This window comes from Erinaceus europaeus, chromosome 20 (assembly GCF_950295315.1).
Source record: "Erinaceus europaeus chromosome 20, mEriEur2.1, whole genome shotgun sequence".
NCBI classification, from domain to species: domain Eukaryota; kingdom Metazoa; phylum Chordata; class Mammalia; order Eulipotyphla; family Erinaceidae; genus Erinaceus; species Erinaceus europaeus.
Window position 1 is genome coordinate 28,358,087 of NC_080181.1, and position 15,372 is coordinate 28,373,458.

The following is a 15,372-nucleotide window of genomic DNA, read 5'->3' on the forward strand; positions in this document are numbered from 1 at the left end:
GCTGAGCAAGGGTAACAAAAAATGGGGAAAAAGGCCTCCAAGAGCAGCGCATTCGTAGTGCAGGCACCAAACCCCAGCGATAACCCTGGAGGCAAAAAAAAAAAAAGTGTCACTGAGTCAAGTGGTACCTCCACCCACTTCTATTATCTCAATAGTCCTTATCCAGAGAGCAATTCAGCACAAGAAACAGGAACTTAGTAAATGCTTCTGAAGTAATACATCTCTCCTGTGCCAACAGAGACCACGGGGAAAAAGAGTGAAGAGAAATGTACTCAAAGAATTGACATCAGTCAAGAATCAAATGTCTATTGGTAAGAGTGGGGCATGGGCTTCATAAATCGCTGTCTTATAAAAAGATCTTAGATGGGGAGCTCCTGAGAAATGTCCCCTGGCTCATGATTGCTCACACAATCTGCCTTTCTCACTCTCATAGTTGTGCACTTCACACCGACTCTCTGAGTAAATGCACGAATTCCAAATTCTGTCTCTCGCTCTCGTTCACAGACATTTTTCTTCCTAAATCTCTTCCTCCTTCTTGCCCTAAAGTCTTCTCATGCCCATTCTTCCCCCTTCTTCCAGATTTACAAGTTAAAAAAAAAAAAAAAACTTGTTCAATGAAGTTTTTTTTTTTTTTTTTTAATTCCTTGAGCATTCAGGGTGTCGGGTTCATGGCAACATGAACTCTCTGGTCTTGGGCAATGTTTTCTCTGCTATTCTCTGAATTCCAGTAAGGCAACCCTGAGTCCCCAAAAACATGCCTTCCCTCCAAAAACAATAGTCATTGGTTCAATTGTTATAAAGCATTTCCCACACCAGTACAACCTGTCACTGGGCCTCTTGCAAAGTTAACAAAAGTCATGAAATCCTAATTAAAATAACTGAAATACCAACTGGTGTTTCTTCAGTGCCTGCCATCTTGTACAGACAGGACCTCTGCAATACAGCATGAACATGCTACCAGAGATGAACTGAGGAAGTCACCGAAAGGTAAGGGCAGTTGTCCAAAATGGCTGACAGTTCTTTACATGAAACATTTAGAGTAATTGGATTCTTTGCTGCATAGAACTATTAATGAGGTGTCTGGAAGGCTGGAGAGCTCAGTGAGGAGCTCTGGGCAAGGGCTTAAGTGTGTAAGGCCTGCGTTTCTGGTCAGCTGGACCCTGCAGTAGCCAGTGCTCAGGGTTATAGGCTGGAGCACGGGTCTGTGTGGCCAGACTTGCCCATTATTTTTCAGGCGAAGCCAGGTAACCAGATTGTTTTTACAAGCTCTTTTCTCTTTTCCTATTTGAGAATGGGAAAATATATTTATATCAGAAAAGGGGTTAGTAGCCAAGATGTATAGATATTAAGAAAAAAAAAAAAACCTTACAGAACTCAGTAACAACAAAAAAGGAAAGGAAAAAAATCACATAAAAAATATGGGAGGGGGAGTCCGATGGTACCACAATGGGGTTAAGCGCACGTGGTGCAAAGTGCAAGGACCGGCGAAAAGAATCGGGTTCGAGTCCCCGGCTCCCCACCTGCAGGGGAGTCGCTTCACAAGCAGTGAAGCAGGTCTGCAGGTGTCTCTCTTTCTCTCCCTCTCTCTGTCTTTCCCTCCTCTCTCCACTTCTCTGTCCTGTCCAACAACATCAAGATCAATAACAACAACAATAATAACTACAACAATAAAACGAGCAACAAAAGGAAATAAATAAATAATTTTTTTTTAAAAAAAAAAGTATGGGAGAAATTGAACAGACAGTACTCCAGAGAAAATATTCAAATGGTCAACAGGCATGTGAAAAACTGCTAAAAATCTCTGATTGTCAGAGAAACGCCAGTCAACATTTGAGACAACAATGAGATACCATCTCACTCCTATGAGAATGACCTGCATCAGAAAGGACAGAGACAGCTAGTGCTGGGGAGGCTGGGGAGAGAAGGGAACCCTTCTACACTATTGGTGGGAATATGAATTAATGCAACCCCTGTAGAAAATAGCAAGTCCTGAAAACATTAAAAATCAGCCTACCATCTGACCCAGCAATTCCTCTCCAAAGAACACAGAAACACCTACTTGGAAAGAGGTGTGCACCCCTGTGTTTGAGGCAGTGCTGTTTGTATCTAAAGAACGGATACACATGAATTTGCAAAAAAAAAAAAATTATTATTAAGACTTTGTGAAACCCGTGGTGGTTATCTATCTTTGGGAGGTTGGAAGATGAGGACACAGAACTCTGGGGTGAATGCAGTACAGAACTATGCCCTGTAATCTTACAATCTATTAATTAATTAATTAATTCTATTAATTGCAAATAGAATTTTAAAAAGGATCTTTGTTCAACACCCTCATCCCCACCTGTAGGGGGTGGGCGGGGGAGTCCTGGAGGGGGTGGGATGGGCTTCTTGAGTGATGAAGCAGTGCTGCCAGTCCCCCCCCCCAAGTAACAGAATTACTCCTTCCCTCTCTCCTCTCTCTCTCTCTGTCTCTATAAAAAATTAATAAGAAAATACCTAAAATAGGCAAATTTTTTAAGTAGGAAGTTGGTTAGAGATGGAGCAGGAGGTAGAGGGAACAGAGTGATTGTGAATAGGAATAGGGTCTCCTCCCTATGGGGTGATGAAATGTTTTGAAATTACACAGAGGTGATGGCTGTACAACATTGTGGGTGCACAAAGTCCATTGAACGGCGCCTTTTTAAATGCTTTGTTTTGTGCAATGTGAATTTTACCTCCACTTATTAAACATGTCTGACTGCCTGGTCTGTATTCAGTAGGATCCTTGCCCTGCCAGGTGCCGGCTGTGTGGCACTGGGCCAGTCACTCAGCCTCCTTGTGCCCCAGTGTCCACATCTTGAGTGGGGAATACTGAAAACACTTGCTTCTGACTTGCTTTGAGAAAAAAGCAAGTTAGCATTATATTTGTAAGCCCCTAGGCCAGCGCCTTTAAGTTGTAAGCACTGTGTGAGTGGTTTTTGTTGTTGTTGGTGGTGGTGGTTTGTTTGTTTGTACCAGAGCACTGCTTACTCTGGCTTATGGTGGGGATGGGGGCTTGAACCTGGGATCTCTGAGCCTCAGTCATGAAAGTCTTATGCATAACCCTTATGCCATCTCGCCTGCCCCATATAAGTGGGGTTTTTTAAAATATTTATTTATCTATTCCCTTTTGTTGCCCTTGTTGTTTTATTGTTGTAGTTATTATTGTTGTCGTCGTTGTTGGATAGGACAGAGAGAAATGGAAAGAGGAGGGGAAGACAGAGAGGGGAGAGAAAGATAGACACCTGCAGACCTGCTTCACCACCTGTGCAGTTACTCCCTTGCAGGTAGAGAGCCAGGGGCTCTAACTGGGATCCTTACGCTGGTCCTTGTGCTTTGTGCCACCTGCACTTAACCCGCTGCGCTACCACCTGACTCCCTCTCCTCCTTCTTCTTGTAATACTGTAATACTTCTTGTAATACTGCATTGTGAGAAAGTGACAAGACTTATTCAACCACCCCTCTCTGGATAGATATGTAAATAGATCCCAATCTTTTGCTATTAAAAAAAAAAATCAATGAAATTTGTACATATCGTTATTCAAGTATGCAATAGTCTATAAGGTAAATCTCCGAGAACATTATTGCTGCATCAAAGATTTTATACATCACATATGTAGCCAAACTGCTCTACTTTTTCCCTGCCAGTATTAATGTAGAGAATTTCATTTCTTCACAACTTTGTGTTGTCAGAATCCAGGAATGTTTCCACCTCATAGGTGAGAAACTGGAGTCTGAGTAGCATTAGTTTGTATCACTCCTTTTATGTGTCAGACTCGGCATCATTTCTATGTATTCAGGGACCACTTCTGCTGTCTCGTCTATGTATGGTTTGTTCCCATCCTCCGCCTGCTTTTCTTTTGAGCTTTGCTGATTAATGTCTCAGAGTTCTTTATCTGTGAGGAAGATCGGCTCTCTTTTTCTTATGAATTGCCAGTATTTCCCCTACTGCTTCACATTTGAAGATGGGGTTTTTTTTTGTCATGCAGAATGTTTATGTTTTACCTTGTTGATCTATAGCTTTGTGTGCTCTGGACTTCAAATCAGACTTACAAACACATTATTCACCTCAGGGTTATAAGGATCTGAGCAGACATTCTCCCAAGTTGCCATCCAGCACATCCATGGATTCTTCCTTTCCTTTCCTTTCTTTTTCATTTCTTTTTCTTTTTTTTTTTTTTTCATTTAAACCTTTGCTTCATTTGGAATTTGTTTTCTTCCACTTGTTAACCCACAGGAAGGGAATTCCTCACATCCTCTCTCATCAAACCCCCCCCCCCCCGTCATCCTAACCTGAACTTAGCCCTTGGACATGACATGACTTAGACATGACAACAGCTGCCAGCCATGTAGACTTTCGGGAAAAGGCAGCCCACTCTAAGGCACCTCCCAGAGTGATCCGAATTGCCACATGAACCTGAGCTGTCTGGGTTGAAACCTAGTCAGGGGCATTGAAAGGAGAGCAGAAGAAAGGAAGCCAATAGCAGGCGTCCCAACACTGGCTGCTTCAGCCACTTAAAATTCTTGGAAACACAGGCTACAACCACTTGGACAGGGAGGAAAAAAAAGTTGGTTGGGGGGGGCTTAAAAAGCAATTCCAGGGTTTCAACATGTGTTCTCTGTTGGTAGAATTCAGGATGAGGATTTGGAGGACCCTGTGGGAGTATCCTTTCGCTGCCCGCCCTTAATCCTCTCCAAATCGCCTGGGCTCTACAGCTGTTGGTACGCCAGATAAACTATTTGTTCAATTATTCTTGGCCTCGATGGGGCGGCTGGCCTCAAAGGCTCCGGTCTTCATAATTCCGGCGACTTCAATCGGCCCCAGGCCCTCCCCGGGCTGCCTACAGGAGCCCGGCCTGTTTGAAGAGCCCTGTGCACTGGGTAAGTTTTTCCTTTCCACTCCCTTTTCATCTCCACCCAGACAGGCTGAGGCGGCTGACACTTCCCCACAGACCCCAGTGGTCGGGGAGCAGAATTCGCTTTGGGAATGATGCCAATGCAGTGAATCCGGGCGATAAAATAATTACATATGAAAGGGAGATTAGCAGGGCCCATCAGGACAAACTCCCAAAATGGTTCCCAAAATCTCTCTCAAAGGAGCCGGCCCGGGGCAGCTGCTGTCTCCATGGCAATAGGGAGGGGGCAACAGATGCCAGGAACCCACAAAACACCAGTCTCAAGAAAGGAGATGACAGACTGCGCCACCTTTGCACCTTAGAAATGGACTGGTAATTAGCACAATTTCATTTTCTCCATTTGTCTGCTCGCCCTCCCCTGGGCTTCTGTGGAGTCCCATAAGAGATGGTTGGCAGCTGTTGAGAGGTGGGGCCAGTCTGGCAGTTGCCCTGAGGAATCCTCCCTTTGGGGGTGGGGGTGGCTGGTTCTCCCCCCCCCCCATGTTCTCTTTTCAGCTCACTTTTTAAAAAAAAAATTATTGGTGATTTAATAATGATTAACAAGATTGTAAGACAACAGGGGTACAATTCCACACAGTTCCCACCACCAGAGTTGCTTGTCCCCTCCCCTCCGGTAAAAGCTTCCCTACTCTTTCTTCCACTCTGGGAGTATGGACCAAAATTCTTTTATTATTATTATTTTATTTATTCCCTTTTGTTGCCCTTGTTGTTTTATTGTTGCATAGTCATCGTTGTTGGATAGGACAGAGAGAAATGGAGAGAGGAGGGGAAGACAGAGAGGGGGAGAGAAGGACAGACACCTGTAGACCTGCTTCACCACCTGCAGGTGGGGAGCCAGGGTCTCGAACTGGGATCCTTCTGCCGGTCCTTGCGCTTTGCACTACTTGCGCTTAACCCGCTGCACTACAGCCCAACTCCCCCCCAGAATTCTTTATGAGGTACAGAAGGTGGGAGTTCTGGCTTCTGAGCTACCTGGTAATGTGACAGCATGGGAATTCTCCAGGAACAAGTTGTAAAAGTGGATTTGCTACCCTTCTCGGAGAAGCTCTGTTTACAGAGAGTCATGAACAGCCCGGTGTCAAGTCATAAAACCAGATCTCCATACTCTACCTTCTGATTGACCAATGCATGTTCCTCTTTTCCCAAAAAGTCTTCTGTGGGCTGGCAAGATAGTTCACCTGGGTAGTGCACCTGATTTGTCATGTGCATTGCTGCAAGACACAGGAAGCTTGCCCCATGTGATGACTAGGGCCTTGAACCCAGGTCCATGCACATGTTGAAGTGTACACTTTACCAGATACACCATCTCCCACTCCCCAAAGTTTTTTGTTTGTTTGTTTGTTTTATATTTATTTTCCCTTTTGTTGCCCTGGTTTTTTATTGTTGTAGTTACTATTGTTGTTGCTATTGATGTCATCGTTGTTAGGACAGAGAGAAATGGAGAGAGGAGGGGAAGACAGAGAGGGGGAGAAACAGACACCTGCAGACCTGCTTCACCACCTGTGAAACAACGCCCTGCAAGTGGGGAGCCGGGGGCTCAAACCGCTTAACCCACTGCACTACCACCTGACTCCCGTTTTTTTTTTTAGGATTAATTTTTATAAGCAAAACAAGGCACCTATCAGCCCCACCCTGTGCATTGCTAGGGATCTCCTGCAGAGCCTGAACCCTGAACCTGCTGTAGCTCTTCAAAGGGAAGTAGCAGCATTGCACTCTGGTGGGGGAGGGGGACCAGAGGGTGGATGCCAGGTGCCAAGTAGGCCCCATAGCAGGAAGGAGCCAGTCAGCTGGGTGCCTGGGCCTCCTGGAGGCTGCTTGCCTCACACACCTAATTCTGTCCAACTCTGTTCACAATTTTTCATTCACTTTTTTTCGTTCACTGCAGTGCTTTTCACAGGCCAGAAAGCAAGTGACTTTTGTTGATTTGCTATTGTTTTTTTTTCAAGATGGAGACAGTGAAGGTACAGAATCAGAGAGTGAAAGAGACCACAGCACCCCCACCTGCAGGGGGAAAGCTTCACGAGTGGTGAAGTGGTGCTGCAGGTGTCTCTCTTGTCTCTCTCCCTCTCTATCTCTCCCTCCCCTGTCAGTTTCTCTCTGTCTCTATCCAATAATAAATAAAAAATATTTTTTAAGGGAGTCAGGCTGTAGCGCAGCGGGTTAAGCGCAGGTGGCGCAAAGCACAAGGACCGGCATAAGGATCCCGGTTTGAACCCCGGTTCCCCACCTGCAGGGGAGTCGCTTCACAGGAGGTGAAGCAAGTCTGCAGGTGTCTATCTTTCTCTCCCCTTCTCTGTCTTCCCCTCCTCTCTCCATTTCTCTCTGTCCTATCCAACAACAATGACAACAACAATAATAACTACAACAATAAAACAACAAGGGCAGCAAAAGGGAATAAATAAATAAGATTAAATATTTAAAATATATATGTATATATATTTTTTAAGTATTTAAAAAAGAGAGACCACAGCACTGAAGTTTCTTTCAATGTATTGGGAGCTGGGCTTGAACTTGGGTCACACACATGGCAAAGAGCACTGTCCCAAGTGAGCTATTTCATGGGCCCTTTCCCACATGCACGTGTGTGTCCCATCACACTGAGCAGTGAAGTGTAATGGCCTCTAGTGCTTATAACCAGTCAGCTCACTGCCAGGCATGTCACAGAGGCCTCTATGTCAGTGTCTTCTTGAACACTCATAGCAAAGTTAAGGCAGGATTACTGTCCATAATCAATAACTTAAAAGCCCATCTCATGAGTAACTTGTGGTATATATATGTAATGGAACGCTACTATTAAATACACTATTAAAAATGGTGAATTTGGGGGCCGGGTGGTAGAGCAGCGGGTTAAACATACATGGCGCAAAGCGCAAGGACCTGCATAAGGATCCCGGTTCGAGCCCCCGGCTCCCCACCTGCAGGAGAGTCGCTTCACAAACGGTGAAGCAGGTCTGCAGGTGTCTATCTTTCTCTCCCCCTCTCTATCTTCCCCTTCTCTCTCCATTTCTCTCTGTCCTATCCAACAATAACGACAGTGACAAAAACAACAACAATAAACAACAAGGGCAACAAAAGGGAAAAAATGGCCTCCAGGAGCAGTGGATTCATAGTGCAGGCACTGAGCCCCAGCAATAACCCTGGAGGCAAAAAAAGAAAAAGAAAAAGAAAAAAATGGTGAATTCACCATTTCACCTTGGACGGAGCTTGAAGGAATTATGTTAAGTGAGATAAGCCAGGAAGAGAAGGATGAATATGGGATGACCCTACTGACAGAAGCTGAGAAATAAGGACAGAAGGGAAAACACAGAACTTGGACTGGAGTTGGTATATTGCATCAAAGTTAAAGACTCTGGAATGGGGCTAGGGGAGTGTTCAGGCCCTGGAACTTGATGTTGAAGGAGGACCTGGACAGGGGGGTTTGGGGTGTTATGTGCAAAACTGAGAAATGTCACACATGTACCAACTACTATATTTTACTGTCCACTAAAAACCATCAATCTGAAAAGTGATCTGAAAAGTGGCTTCTCTGAGCTTTGTGTCCTTGTCCTTCTCCCGTCACCCCCCAGAACTGGGCAAATTCCAGATAAAACCATTTTCTTTCTTTATTATTATTAAGACTGTATTTATTTGTTACCACAAGGAAGTGGGGGAGAACTGGTATCCCGAATCAACACCCTACGTAATGCACCACCTCCTGGGCACAAGACCATTTTCTTAGGTTCCATCCGACATCATTCACTCCTCTGCCCTGGTCACACACCTTCCTTGGCAACTCTGGATGTTCCCTCTTGCTTCCTGCCCCTACCTGAGAGACATGAACTTCCTACAAGTCAAACACCTAGAGGCAACTAAAAGAACTCTGGATCTACAAAAAGATGCTGGCTTCACAACAAAAATAACTTGAGCCTTGCTGTGTGCAGGACCCAGATTTGAGTTCTGACACTACAATGGAGTGTCATAGAGTCACGGGAAAATTTGTCTGTCTGTTTCTCTCTCTCTAAGAACAGACCCCTCTGGAGTGACACGTGTAAGGTCCTGGCTCTACCCAAAATAAAAAATCATAACTAAAATAAACCAAACATTTAAAAAAAAAAAAATGGAAGCTTGGGAGTCGGGTGGTGGAACACCCGGTTAAGCACACATAATACCAAGATCAAGGACCCACACAAGGATTCGGGTTTGAGCCTCCAGATCCCCACCTGCAGGGTGGATGCTTCACAAATGGTGAAGCAAGGTCTGCAAGTGTCTGTCTCTCTCCTTCTGTCTCCCTCTCTCAATGTATCTCTGTTCTATCCAATAAAATGGGGAAAAAATGGCCACCAGGAGCAGTGGATTTGTAGTGCCAGCACTGAGCCCCAGTGATAACTGAAAGAAAAGAAAAGTGGAATCTTGAACTAAACTTCCTGAAATGTAATTTGGCTAATTATCTATCTATTAAATGAAATAATGCAAGAAGACAGAGAGGAAGCTGTGTAGAGGTGACTGTATCCCTTGCCCTGCCCAGGACCTGATGGCTTGAGCCTGCCTCAAAGTCTCAGCCACAGGTTGGACTGAAGTCATAGGACCTTCATATAAACTCATATGGCCTCCAGCCCCTAACTGCTCTCTAATGAAACTTCCAGAAGCCTACCTCAGCCAGGACAGGGCTCCTCGTGCCCTTGAAAAGAAAGACATGCCAGAGGAATCCGTATTTGCAGTCCTGGATTGCATACTGAGGGATCCATCTTTGGGTCTTGATGGCAGGTTCCCGCTGACAGACAAAGGCCAGGGCGGGCTGGGATGGATCACTGTACCCTCTCATGCCTCAACTTCTCCAAAGTCTGCCACCCTCTCACCTCTCAGAGCGATAAACATCTAAGAAGCCAAGAGAGGACAGTGTTGTGAAACTCTTGGACCAGGCGCGCATGAGATCAAAGCTACATCTTGGAAGATAAGAGGGGAAGGATAAGGGAGATGGACGTGTGCCCAGCGGCTAGTGCATGTTGCCTGCTTTTTTCTACAAGAGCTGAGAATAACCCTGCCTGGAGGATTGAACTTCGTGTTGTTGGCATAGGGGCGCTAGCTGGACCAAGACACTAATGTGTGGGGCTGCAGGTCCCCACACTTGGGAAAGACACACTGAGACCAATGGACGAGTGGCTGCTTAATTGTACCAGCTCCAGGGAGCAAGAGTAAGTGGAAACGCTTAAATAATTAATGCCTCTCGAGTTGAGCACAATGGAAGTCATTGCAACAGCGTGGAAACAGCGCCGCCTGCTGGCCACTCTACAGCACTCTGCTTTGTCAACAGCCTTTTTATATACGTTCTCTTAGTTTATACTTGTTGTTTTATTTTTTTTTTTCCCAGAGCACTACTTAGCTCTGATTTATGGTGGTGTGAGGGATTGAACCTGGGACTTTGGAGCCTCAGGCATGAGAGTTCCTTTACATAACCATTATGCTATCTACCGCCTGCTCTTGTTCATACTTTTCAGTAGGCAGTTTTGGGTCTATTAGAAGTGTACTTGTGGGAGTCCGCGGTAGTGCAGCGGGTCAAGCGCAGGTGGAGCGCAAGGACCGACGTTAGGATCCCGGGTTCGAGCCCCTGGTTCCCCACCTGCAGGGGAGTCACCTGCAGGGGAGTCGCTTCACAGGCGGTGAAGCAGGTCTGCAGGTGTCTGTCTTTCTCTCCCCCTCTCTGTCTTCCCCTCCTCTCTCCATTTCTCTCTGTCCTATCCAACAACGGCGACAAGGGCAACAAAAAGGAATAAATAAATACTTTAAAAAAAGAAGTGTACTTGTAAATAGAAAAGAAAAGAAAAGAGAAAAGAACAAAAATACAAACTTTCGTTTACTTGAATCATATATGTTGGAATCAAATAAAATTGTATCAGTAATATGTGTTGCCCATTTTACTGAGATGTGAATATGATAAGTTATCACGTGGCTGTGCTGAAAGAATAGGTGTGGGGGGGGCAGAACCTTCAGAAAAGGCCACTGGTGGTATCATGGTGACCCGGAACTCCCTCCACAAGAACATGAAAGTGGTGATGACTCTTCCGAAGCATTGGGTTTAACTGAGTATGCAAGACAGCACAACTGGTAGAGTGTTGGAACACAGTTGAGGGTCCATGGAAGAAAAACACTGCAGCTGTGCAGGTTTGCAGGTTGTACTAGATGGAGTGACTGTGGGAGCAGGATTTTTTCTTTTTCCCCAGAAAATTGGACAACTTGCTGCAACTGCAGCAGGAGGTGGCTTTCTTCCCCTCTGGGTTGCCAGTCACAGTGACTGTGTGCAGATCAACTAGAAGACAGTTGAATATATATATATATATACACAAAACAGAGACAGATTAAGAAATGGAGCTTTTCTTCATCTGCATTTCATTGTGGGTCTGCCCAAACCTGAGACACTAGGTTCTCCTATGCCATCTTCTGTGGCAATCCCCTGTACTTAGGCCATTTAAAGGAGTTTTGAGACTCTTTGGGATCCCTGCCCATCACATTCCTGCAGAGATGACTTTAAAAGAGAGAGGAGAGCACAAAGCGCAAGGACCAGCAGAAGGATCCCAGTTCGAGACCCCCAGCTCCCCACCTGCAGGGGAGTTGCTTCACAGGCAGTGAAACAGGTCTGCAGGTGTCTATCTTTCTCTCCCTCTCTCTGTCTTCCCCTCCTCTCTCCATTTCTCTCTGTCCTATCCAGCGATGATGACATCAAGAACAACAATAACTACAACAATAAAACAACAAGGGAAACAAAAGGGAATAAATTCATAAGAGAAAATCTAAAAGAAAGAGGAGAAATGACACAGCATTCCGTGTAACCTGGCATTCCTTCCTCCTTCCCTGCTAGGTCATCCATCTTCACTGCTGCTTTTGCTCTGTCCTGCTCAGTAGCTTTTGGCTTCTGTTGGGAGACTTAATCAGAGGACTAAAACCTCCGCCAAGGACTGGTTTCAGGTCTTATGTAAGAATCTGGCACAGCATTGCTGATGTAACTGTCAGTCTTTCCATCAAGGACAAACACATGCCACTTTTTTTTCCCCCTTTGGTGGGAGGAGAGATTGTCCTGTGACTTCTACCCATTTCCTGAGACCTGTGGAAGTAAACCTTTATGTACTTAAAGTTATACAGAAAATAGAATAAAATTAATACCAAAAGAAGAAGAAGGAGAAGGAGAAGAAGAAGAGGAGCAAAGAAAGGAATACCTGAAATCAACAATATATCTGAAGAAGAATTGTCATAGCCAGTGGATTTGTGGGCCTTGCTTCTTAAGGACAGATGACAGTGGAGTCACCTGTGATAAATAAATGGAGGCGACAAGGTGTCTATTGACGTTACATCTCCCGCGTTCTCCAAGGAGATGGAAACATCTAGCTGGACTCACAACTTAGCGTGTGCCAGCTGAAGCTCGGCCATCTTTGGTATCTGCTATAAAACAACTCGGACAGTATGTGTATTCCTGAGCAAACCATAACTTCCATTCTTTTTTAAAATTTTCAGTTGTTTAGAAATTAGCCTGGTGGTCTGGGAGGTGGCACAGTGGATAAATCATTGGACTCTCAAACATGAGAGTCCTGAGTTCAATCCCCAGCGGCACATGTATCGGGGTGATGTCTGGTTCTTTCTCTCTCCTCCTATCTTTCTCATAAATAAATAAATAAATAAATTCTTTAAAAAGAAAGAAATCAGCCTGTCAAATAGTACCAGTGGATATAGATTTGAATTATTCCCCAGTGAAATACTGTTCTTGAATTTTTTTTTTAATTTTTATTTATAAAATGCAAATACTGAAAAGACCATAGGGCAAGAGGGGTCCAATTCCTGCCACCGGAACTCCATATCCCTTCCCCTCCCCTGAGAGCTTTCCTATTCTTTAACCCACGGGGAGCATGAGCCCAGGGACATTATGGGGTGCAGAAGGTGGAAGGTCTGGCTTCTGTAATTGCATCCCCGCTGAACATGGGCATTGGCTAGTCGATCCATACTCCCAGCTTGTCTCTCTCCCTAGTGGGGTGGGGACCTGGGGAGGCGGGGCTCCAAACACATTGGTGGGGTTGTCTGTCCTGGGAATTATGGTTCGCATCATGCTGGCATCTGGAACCTGATGGCTGAAAAAGAGTTAAGATAGAAAGCAGAGCAAATTGTTGACTAATCATGAAACTAAAAGCAAGAATATTGTGGATGGAGATTTGGGGGGGTCTTCATTTTGGAGAAAGATAGTCTATTTTAGGTTTATTCCAAGGGGCCCATGACCCAACTAATTTTTGCCTGCACCTGACTTCCAATATGCAGATGTCCTAAGCTGTTGTCTGGGCGGATGGTGTCACAGTTGGAAAAAATACCAGAAAGCTGAATCAGGGAAGAGAGTAGCTCCCAAATATGGGAAAAGTATATAAATATTGTTAACTGTAAACCCCATCAATCTGATCCGGGGCCCATATTCAGCACAGGAACTGTTTGTTTTTTACCAGAACTCTGCGTAGCTTTGGCTTTTGGTGGTGTGGGAGGTTGAATCTGGGAGCTCAGAACCTCGGGCATTAGAGTCTGTTTGCATAAACATTATGGTATTCCCCCCACACACACACTCTCTTGTTCTTGCTTTATTGAAATAAAATGTTCTTCTTTGGGCGGGGGAGGAGAGGGAGAAAAGAGGAGCCAGGTGTATCTGGTTAAGCACAGATGACCATGTTCAAGACCCCGTTCTCCACCTGCAGGGGGAAAAATGCATGAGTGGTGAAGCAGGGCTGCAGGTGCGTGTGTGTGTGTGTGTGTGTGTGTGCGCGCGTGTGTGTGCGTGTGTGTGTGTGTGTGTGCGTGTGTGTGCGTGTGTGTGCGTGTGTGTGTGTGTGCGTGTGTGTGCGTGCGTGTGTGTGTGTGTGTGTGTGTGTGTGTGTGTGTGTGTGTGTTGTAGTCAGATAATGGAGATCAAATTCCCACTAACTTGCGACCTTGGTAGTGATTCAGCAACTCTGAGCTTCAACTGACCTTGTCTTTAAAAGTGAGTGTGAGATTATGTATATATTAAAAATAAAATGTGTGCGGGGGTCTGCAGGGGAGTCGCTTCACAGGCGGTGAAGCAGGTCTGCCGGTGTCTGTCTTTCTCTCCCCCTCTCTGTCTTCCCCTCTTCTCTCCATTTCTCTCTGTCCTGTCCAACAACAACGACTTCAGTAACAATGATAATAATAACCACAACAACCAGGGCAACAAAAGGGAAAAATGGCCTCCAGGAGCAGTGGATTCGTGGTATAGGCACCGAGCCCCAGTAATAACCCTGGAGGCCTAAATAAATAAATAAATAAATATGCAGAGGGTAGATAACATAATGGTTATGCAAACAGACTCTCATGCCTGAGGTTCCAACGTCCCAGGTTCAATGCCCTGCACCACCATAAACCAGAGCTGAAAAGTGCTCTGGTAAAATTAATTAATTAATTAATTAATTTAATGTGTGAAAGGCAAACCAGATATCAATAAAAGCAGAACAAAAATAGAGGGTTTTTATTAATGTCTAAATTTTTTAAGTATTCCTGAAATGAATATCAAGTGAGACTATGAGGCCTCTGAGTATATATATATATATATTGACAGAGAGAGAACCAGAGACAGAATGAGGGATGGAAGTCTGCCGCTCTAGCCCCTGTGTCACCTCCTGGCCACCACTGAGGTGTTTTTAAAATACTCTTGAGTGGTCCGGGAGGTGGCTCAGTGGATAAAGCACTGGATACTCAACCATGAGGTCCTGAGTTCAATCCCCGGCAGCACATGTACCAGAGTGATATCCGGTTCTTTCTCTCTCTGCCTATCTTTCTCATAAATAAATAAATTCTTTTTAAAAATAATAAAATAAAATACTCTTGATACATATTTGTTTTTTCACTTCTATGGCCACCAGGGTTCTTGCTGAGGCTCAGTGCCTGCACGGTGGAGTCCACAGCTCCCAGTAGCCATTTTTAAATTTAATTTAAGTTTCCTTTCTTCCTCTTTTGGAGAGGGCCAAAGAGAAATTGAGAGGGGAGGGAGAAAGAGAAGAGAGACACTCGCAGCAGTTTGACTACTTGTGAAGCTTCCCTTCCACAGGTTTGAACCTGGATCCTTGCACATGGCAATCTGTGTTCTGTAGCAGGTGTGCCACTATCTGGCCCATTTTTTTTTTTCCTTTTCTCTAGAATGGTTAATTTAGTCCTATAAACAGTCTGTTTCTGTTCCCAGGGAAATAGAATCCTACCAAACCGAGCGAGAGTCCACTAACATGTATAGAATGTCAGTCACATGCCAGAGCCTTGGAGACCTCCTGAAGCTTCAAGCGTCACCCCTTCTTTCCCCCAGAAAAGTCTTTTTAAATATATATTTATTTATTTATTTATTTATTCCCTTTTGTTGCCCTTGTTGGTTTTTATCTTTGTTGTGGTTATTATTGTTGTTGTTATTGGATAGGACAGAGAGAAATGGAGAGAG

At 44.8% G+C, this 15,372-nt stretch overlaps 1 long non-coding RNA gene across 1 annotated transcript in view; it reads left to right on the forward strand.

The window, feature by feature from the left end:
• The window catches only part of LOC132535014 (uncharacterized), a 37,519-nt gene that overhangs the window by 20,082 nt on the left and 2,065 nt on the right, over nucleotides 1-15,372 (forward strand). The window contains exons 3-5 of the long non-coding RNA XR_009546797.1: nucleotides 167-311; nucleotides 906-987; nucleotides 4,648-4,903. This is a non-coding gene — a long non-coding RNA (uncharacterized LOC132535014). The remainder of the gene's footprint in view (nucleotides 1-166; nucleotides 312-905; nucleotides 988-4,647; nucleotides 4,904-15,372) is intronic.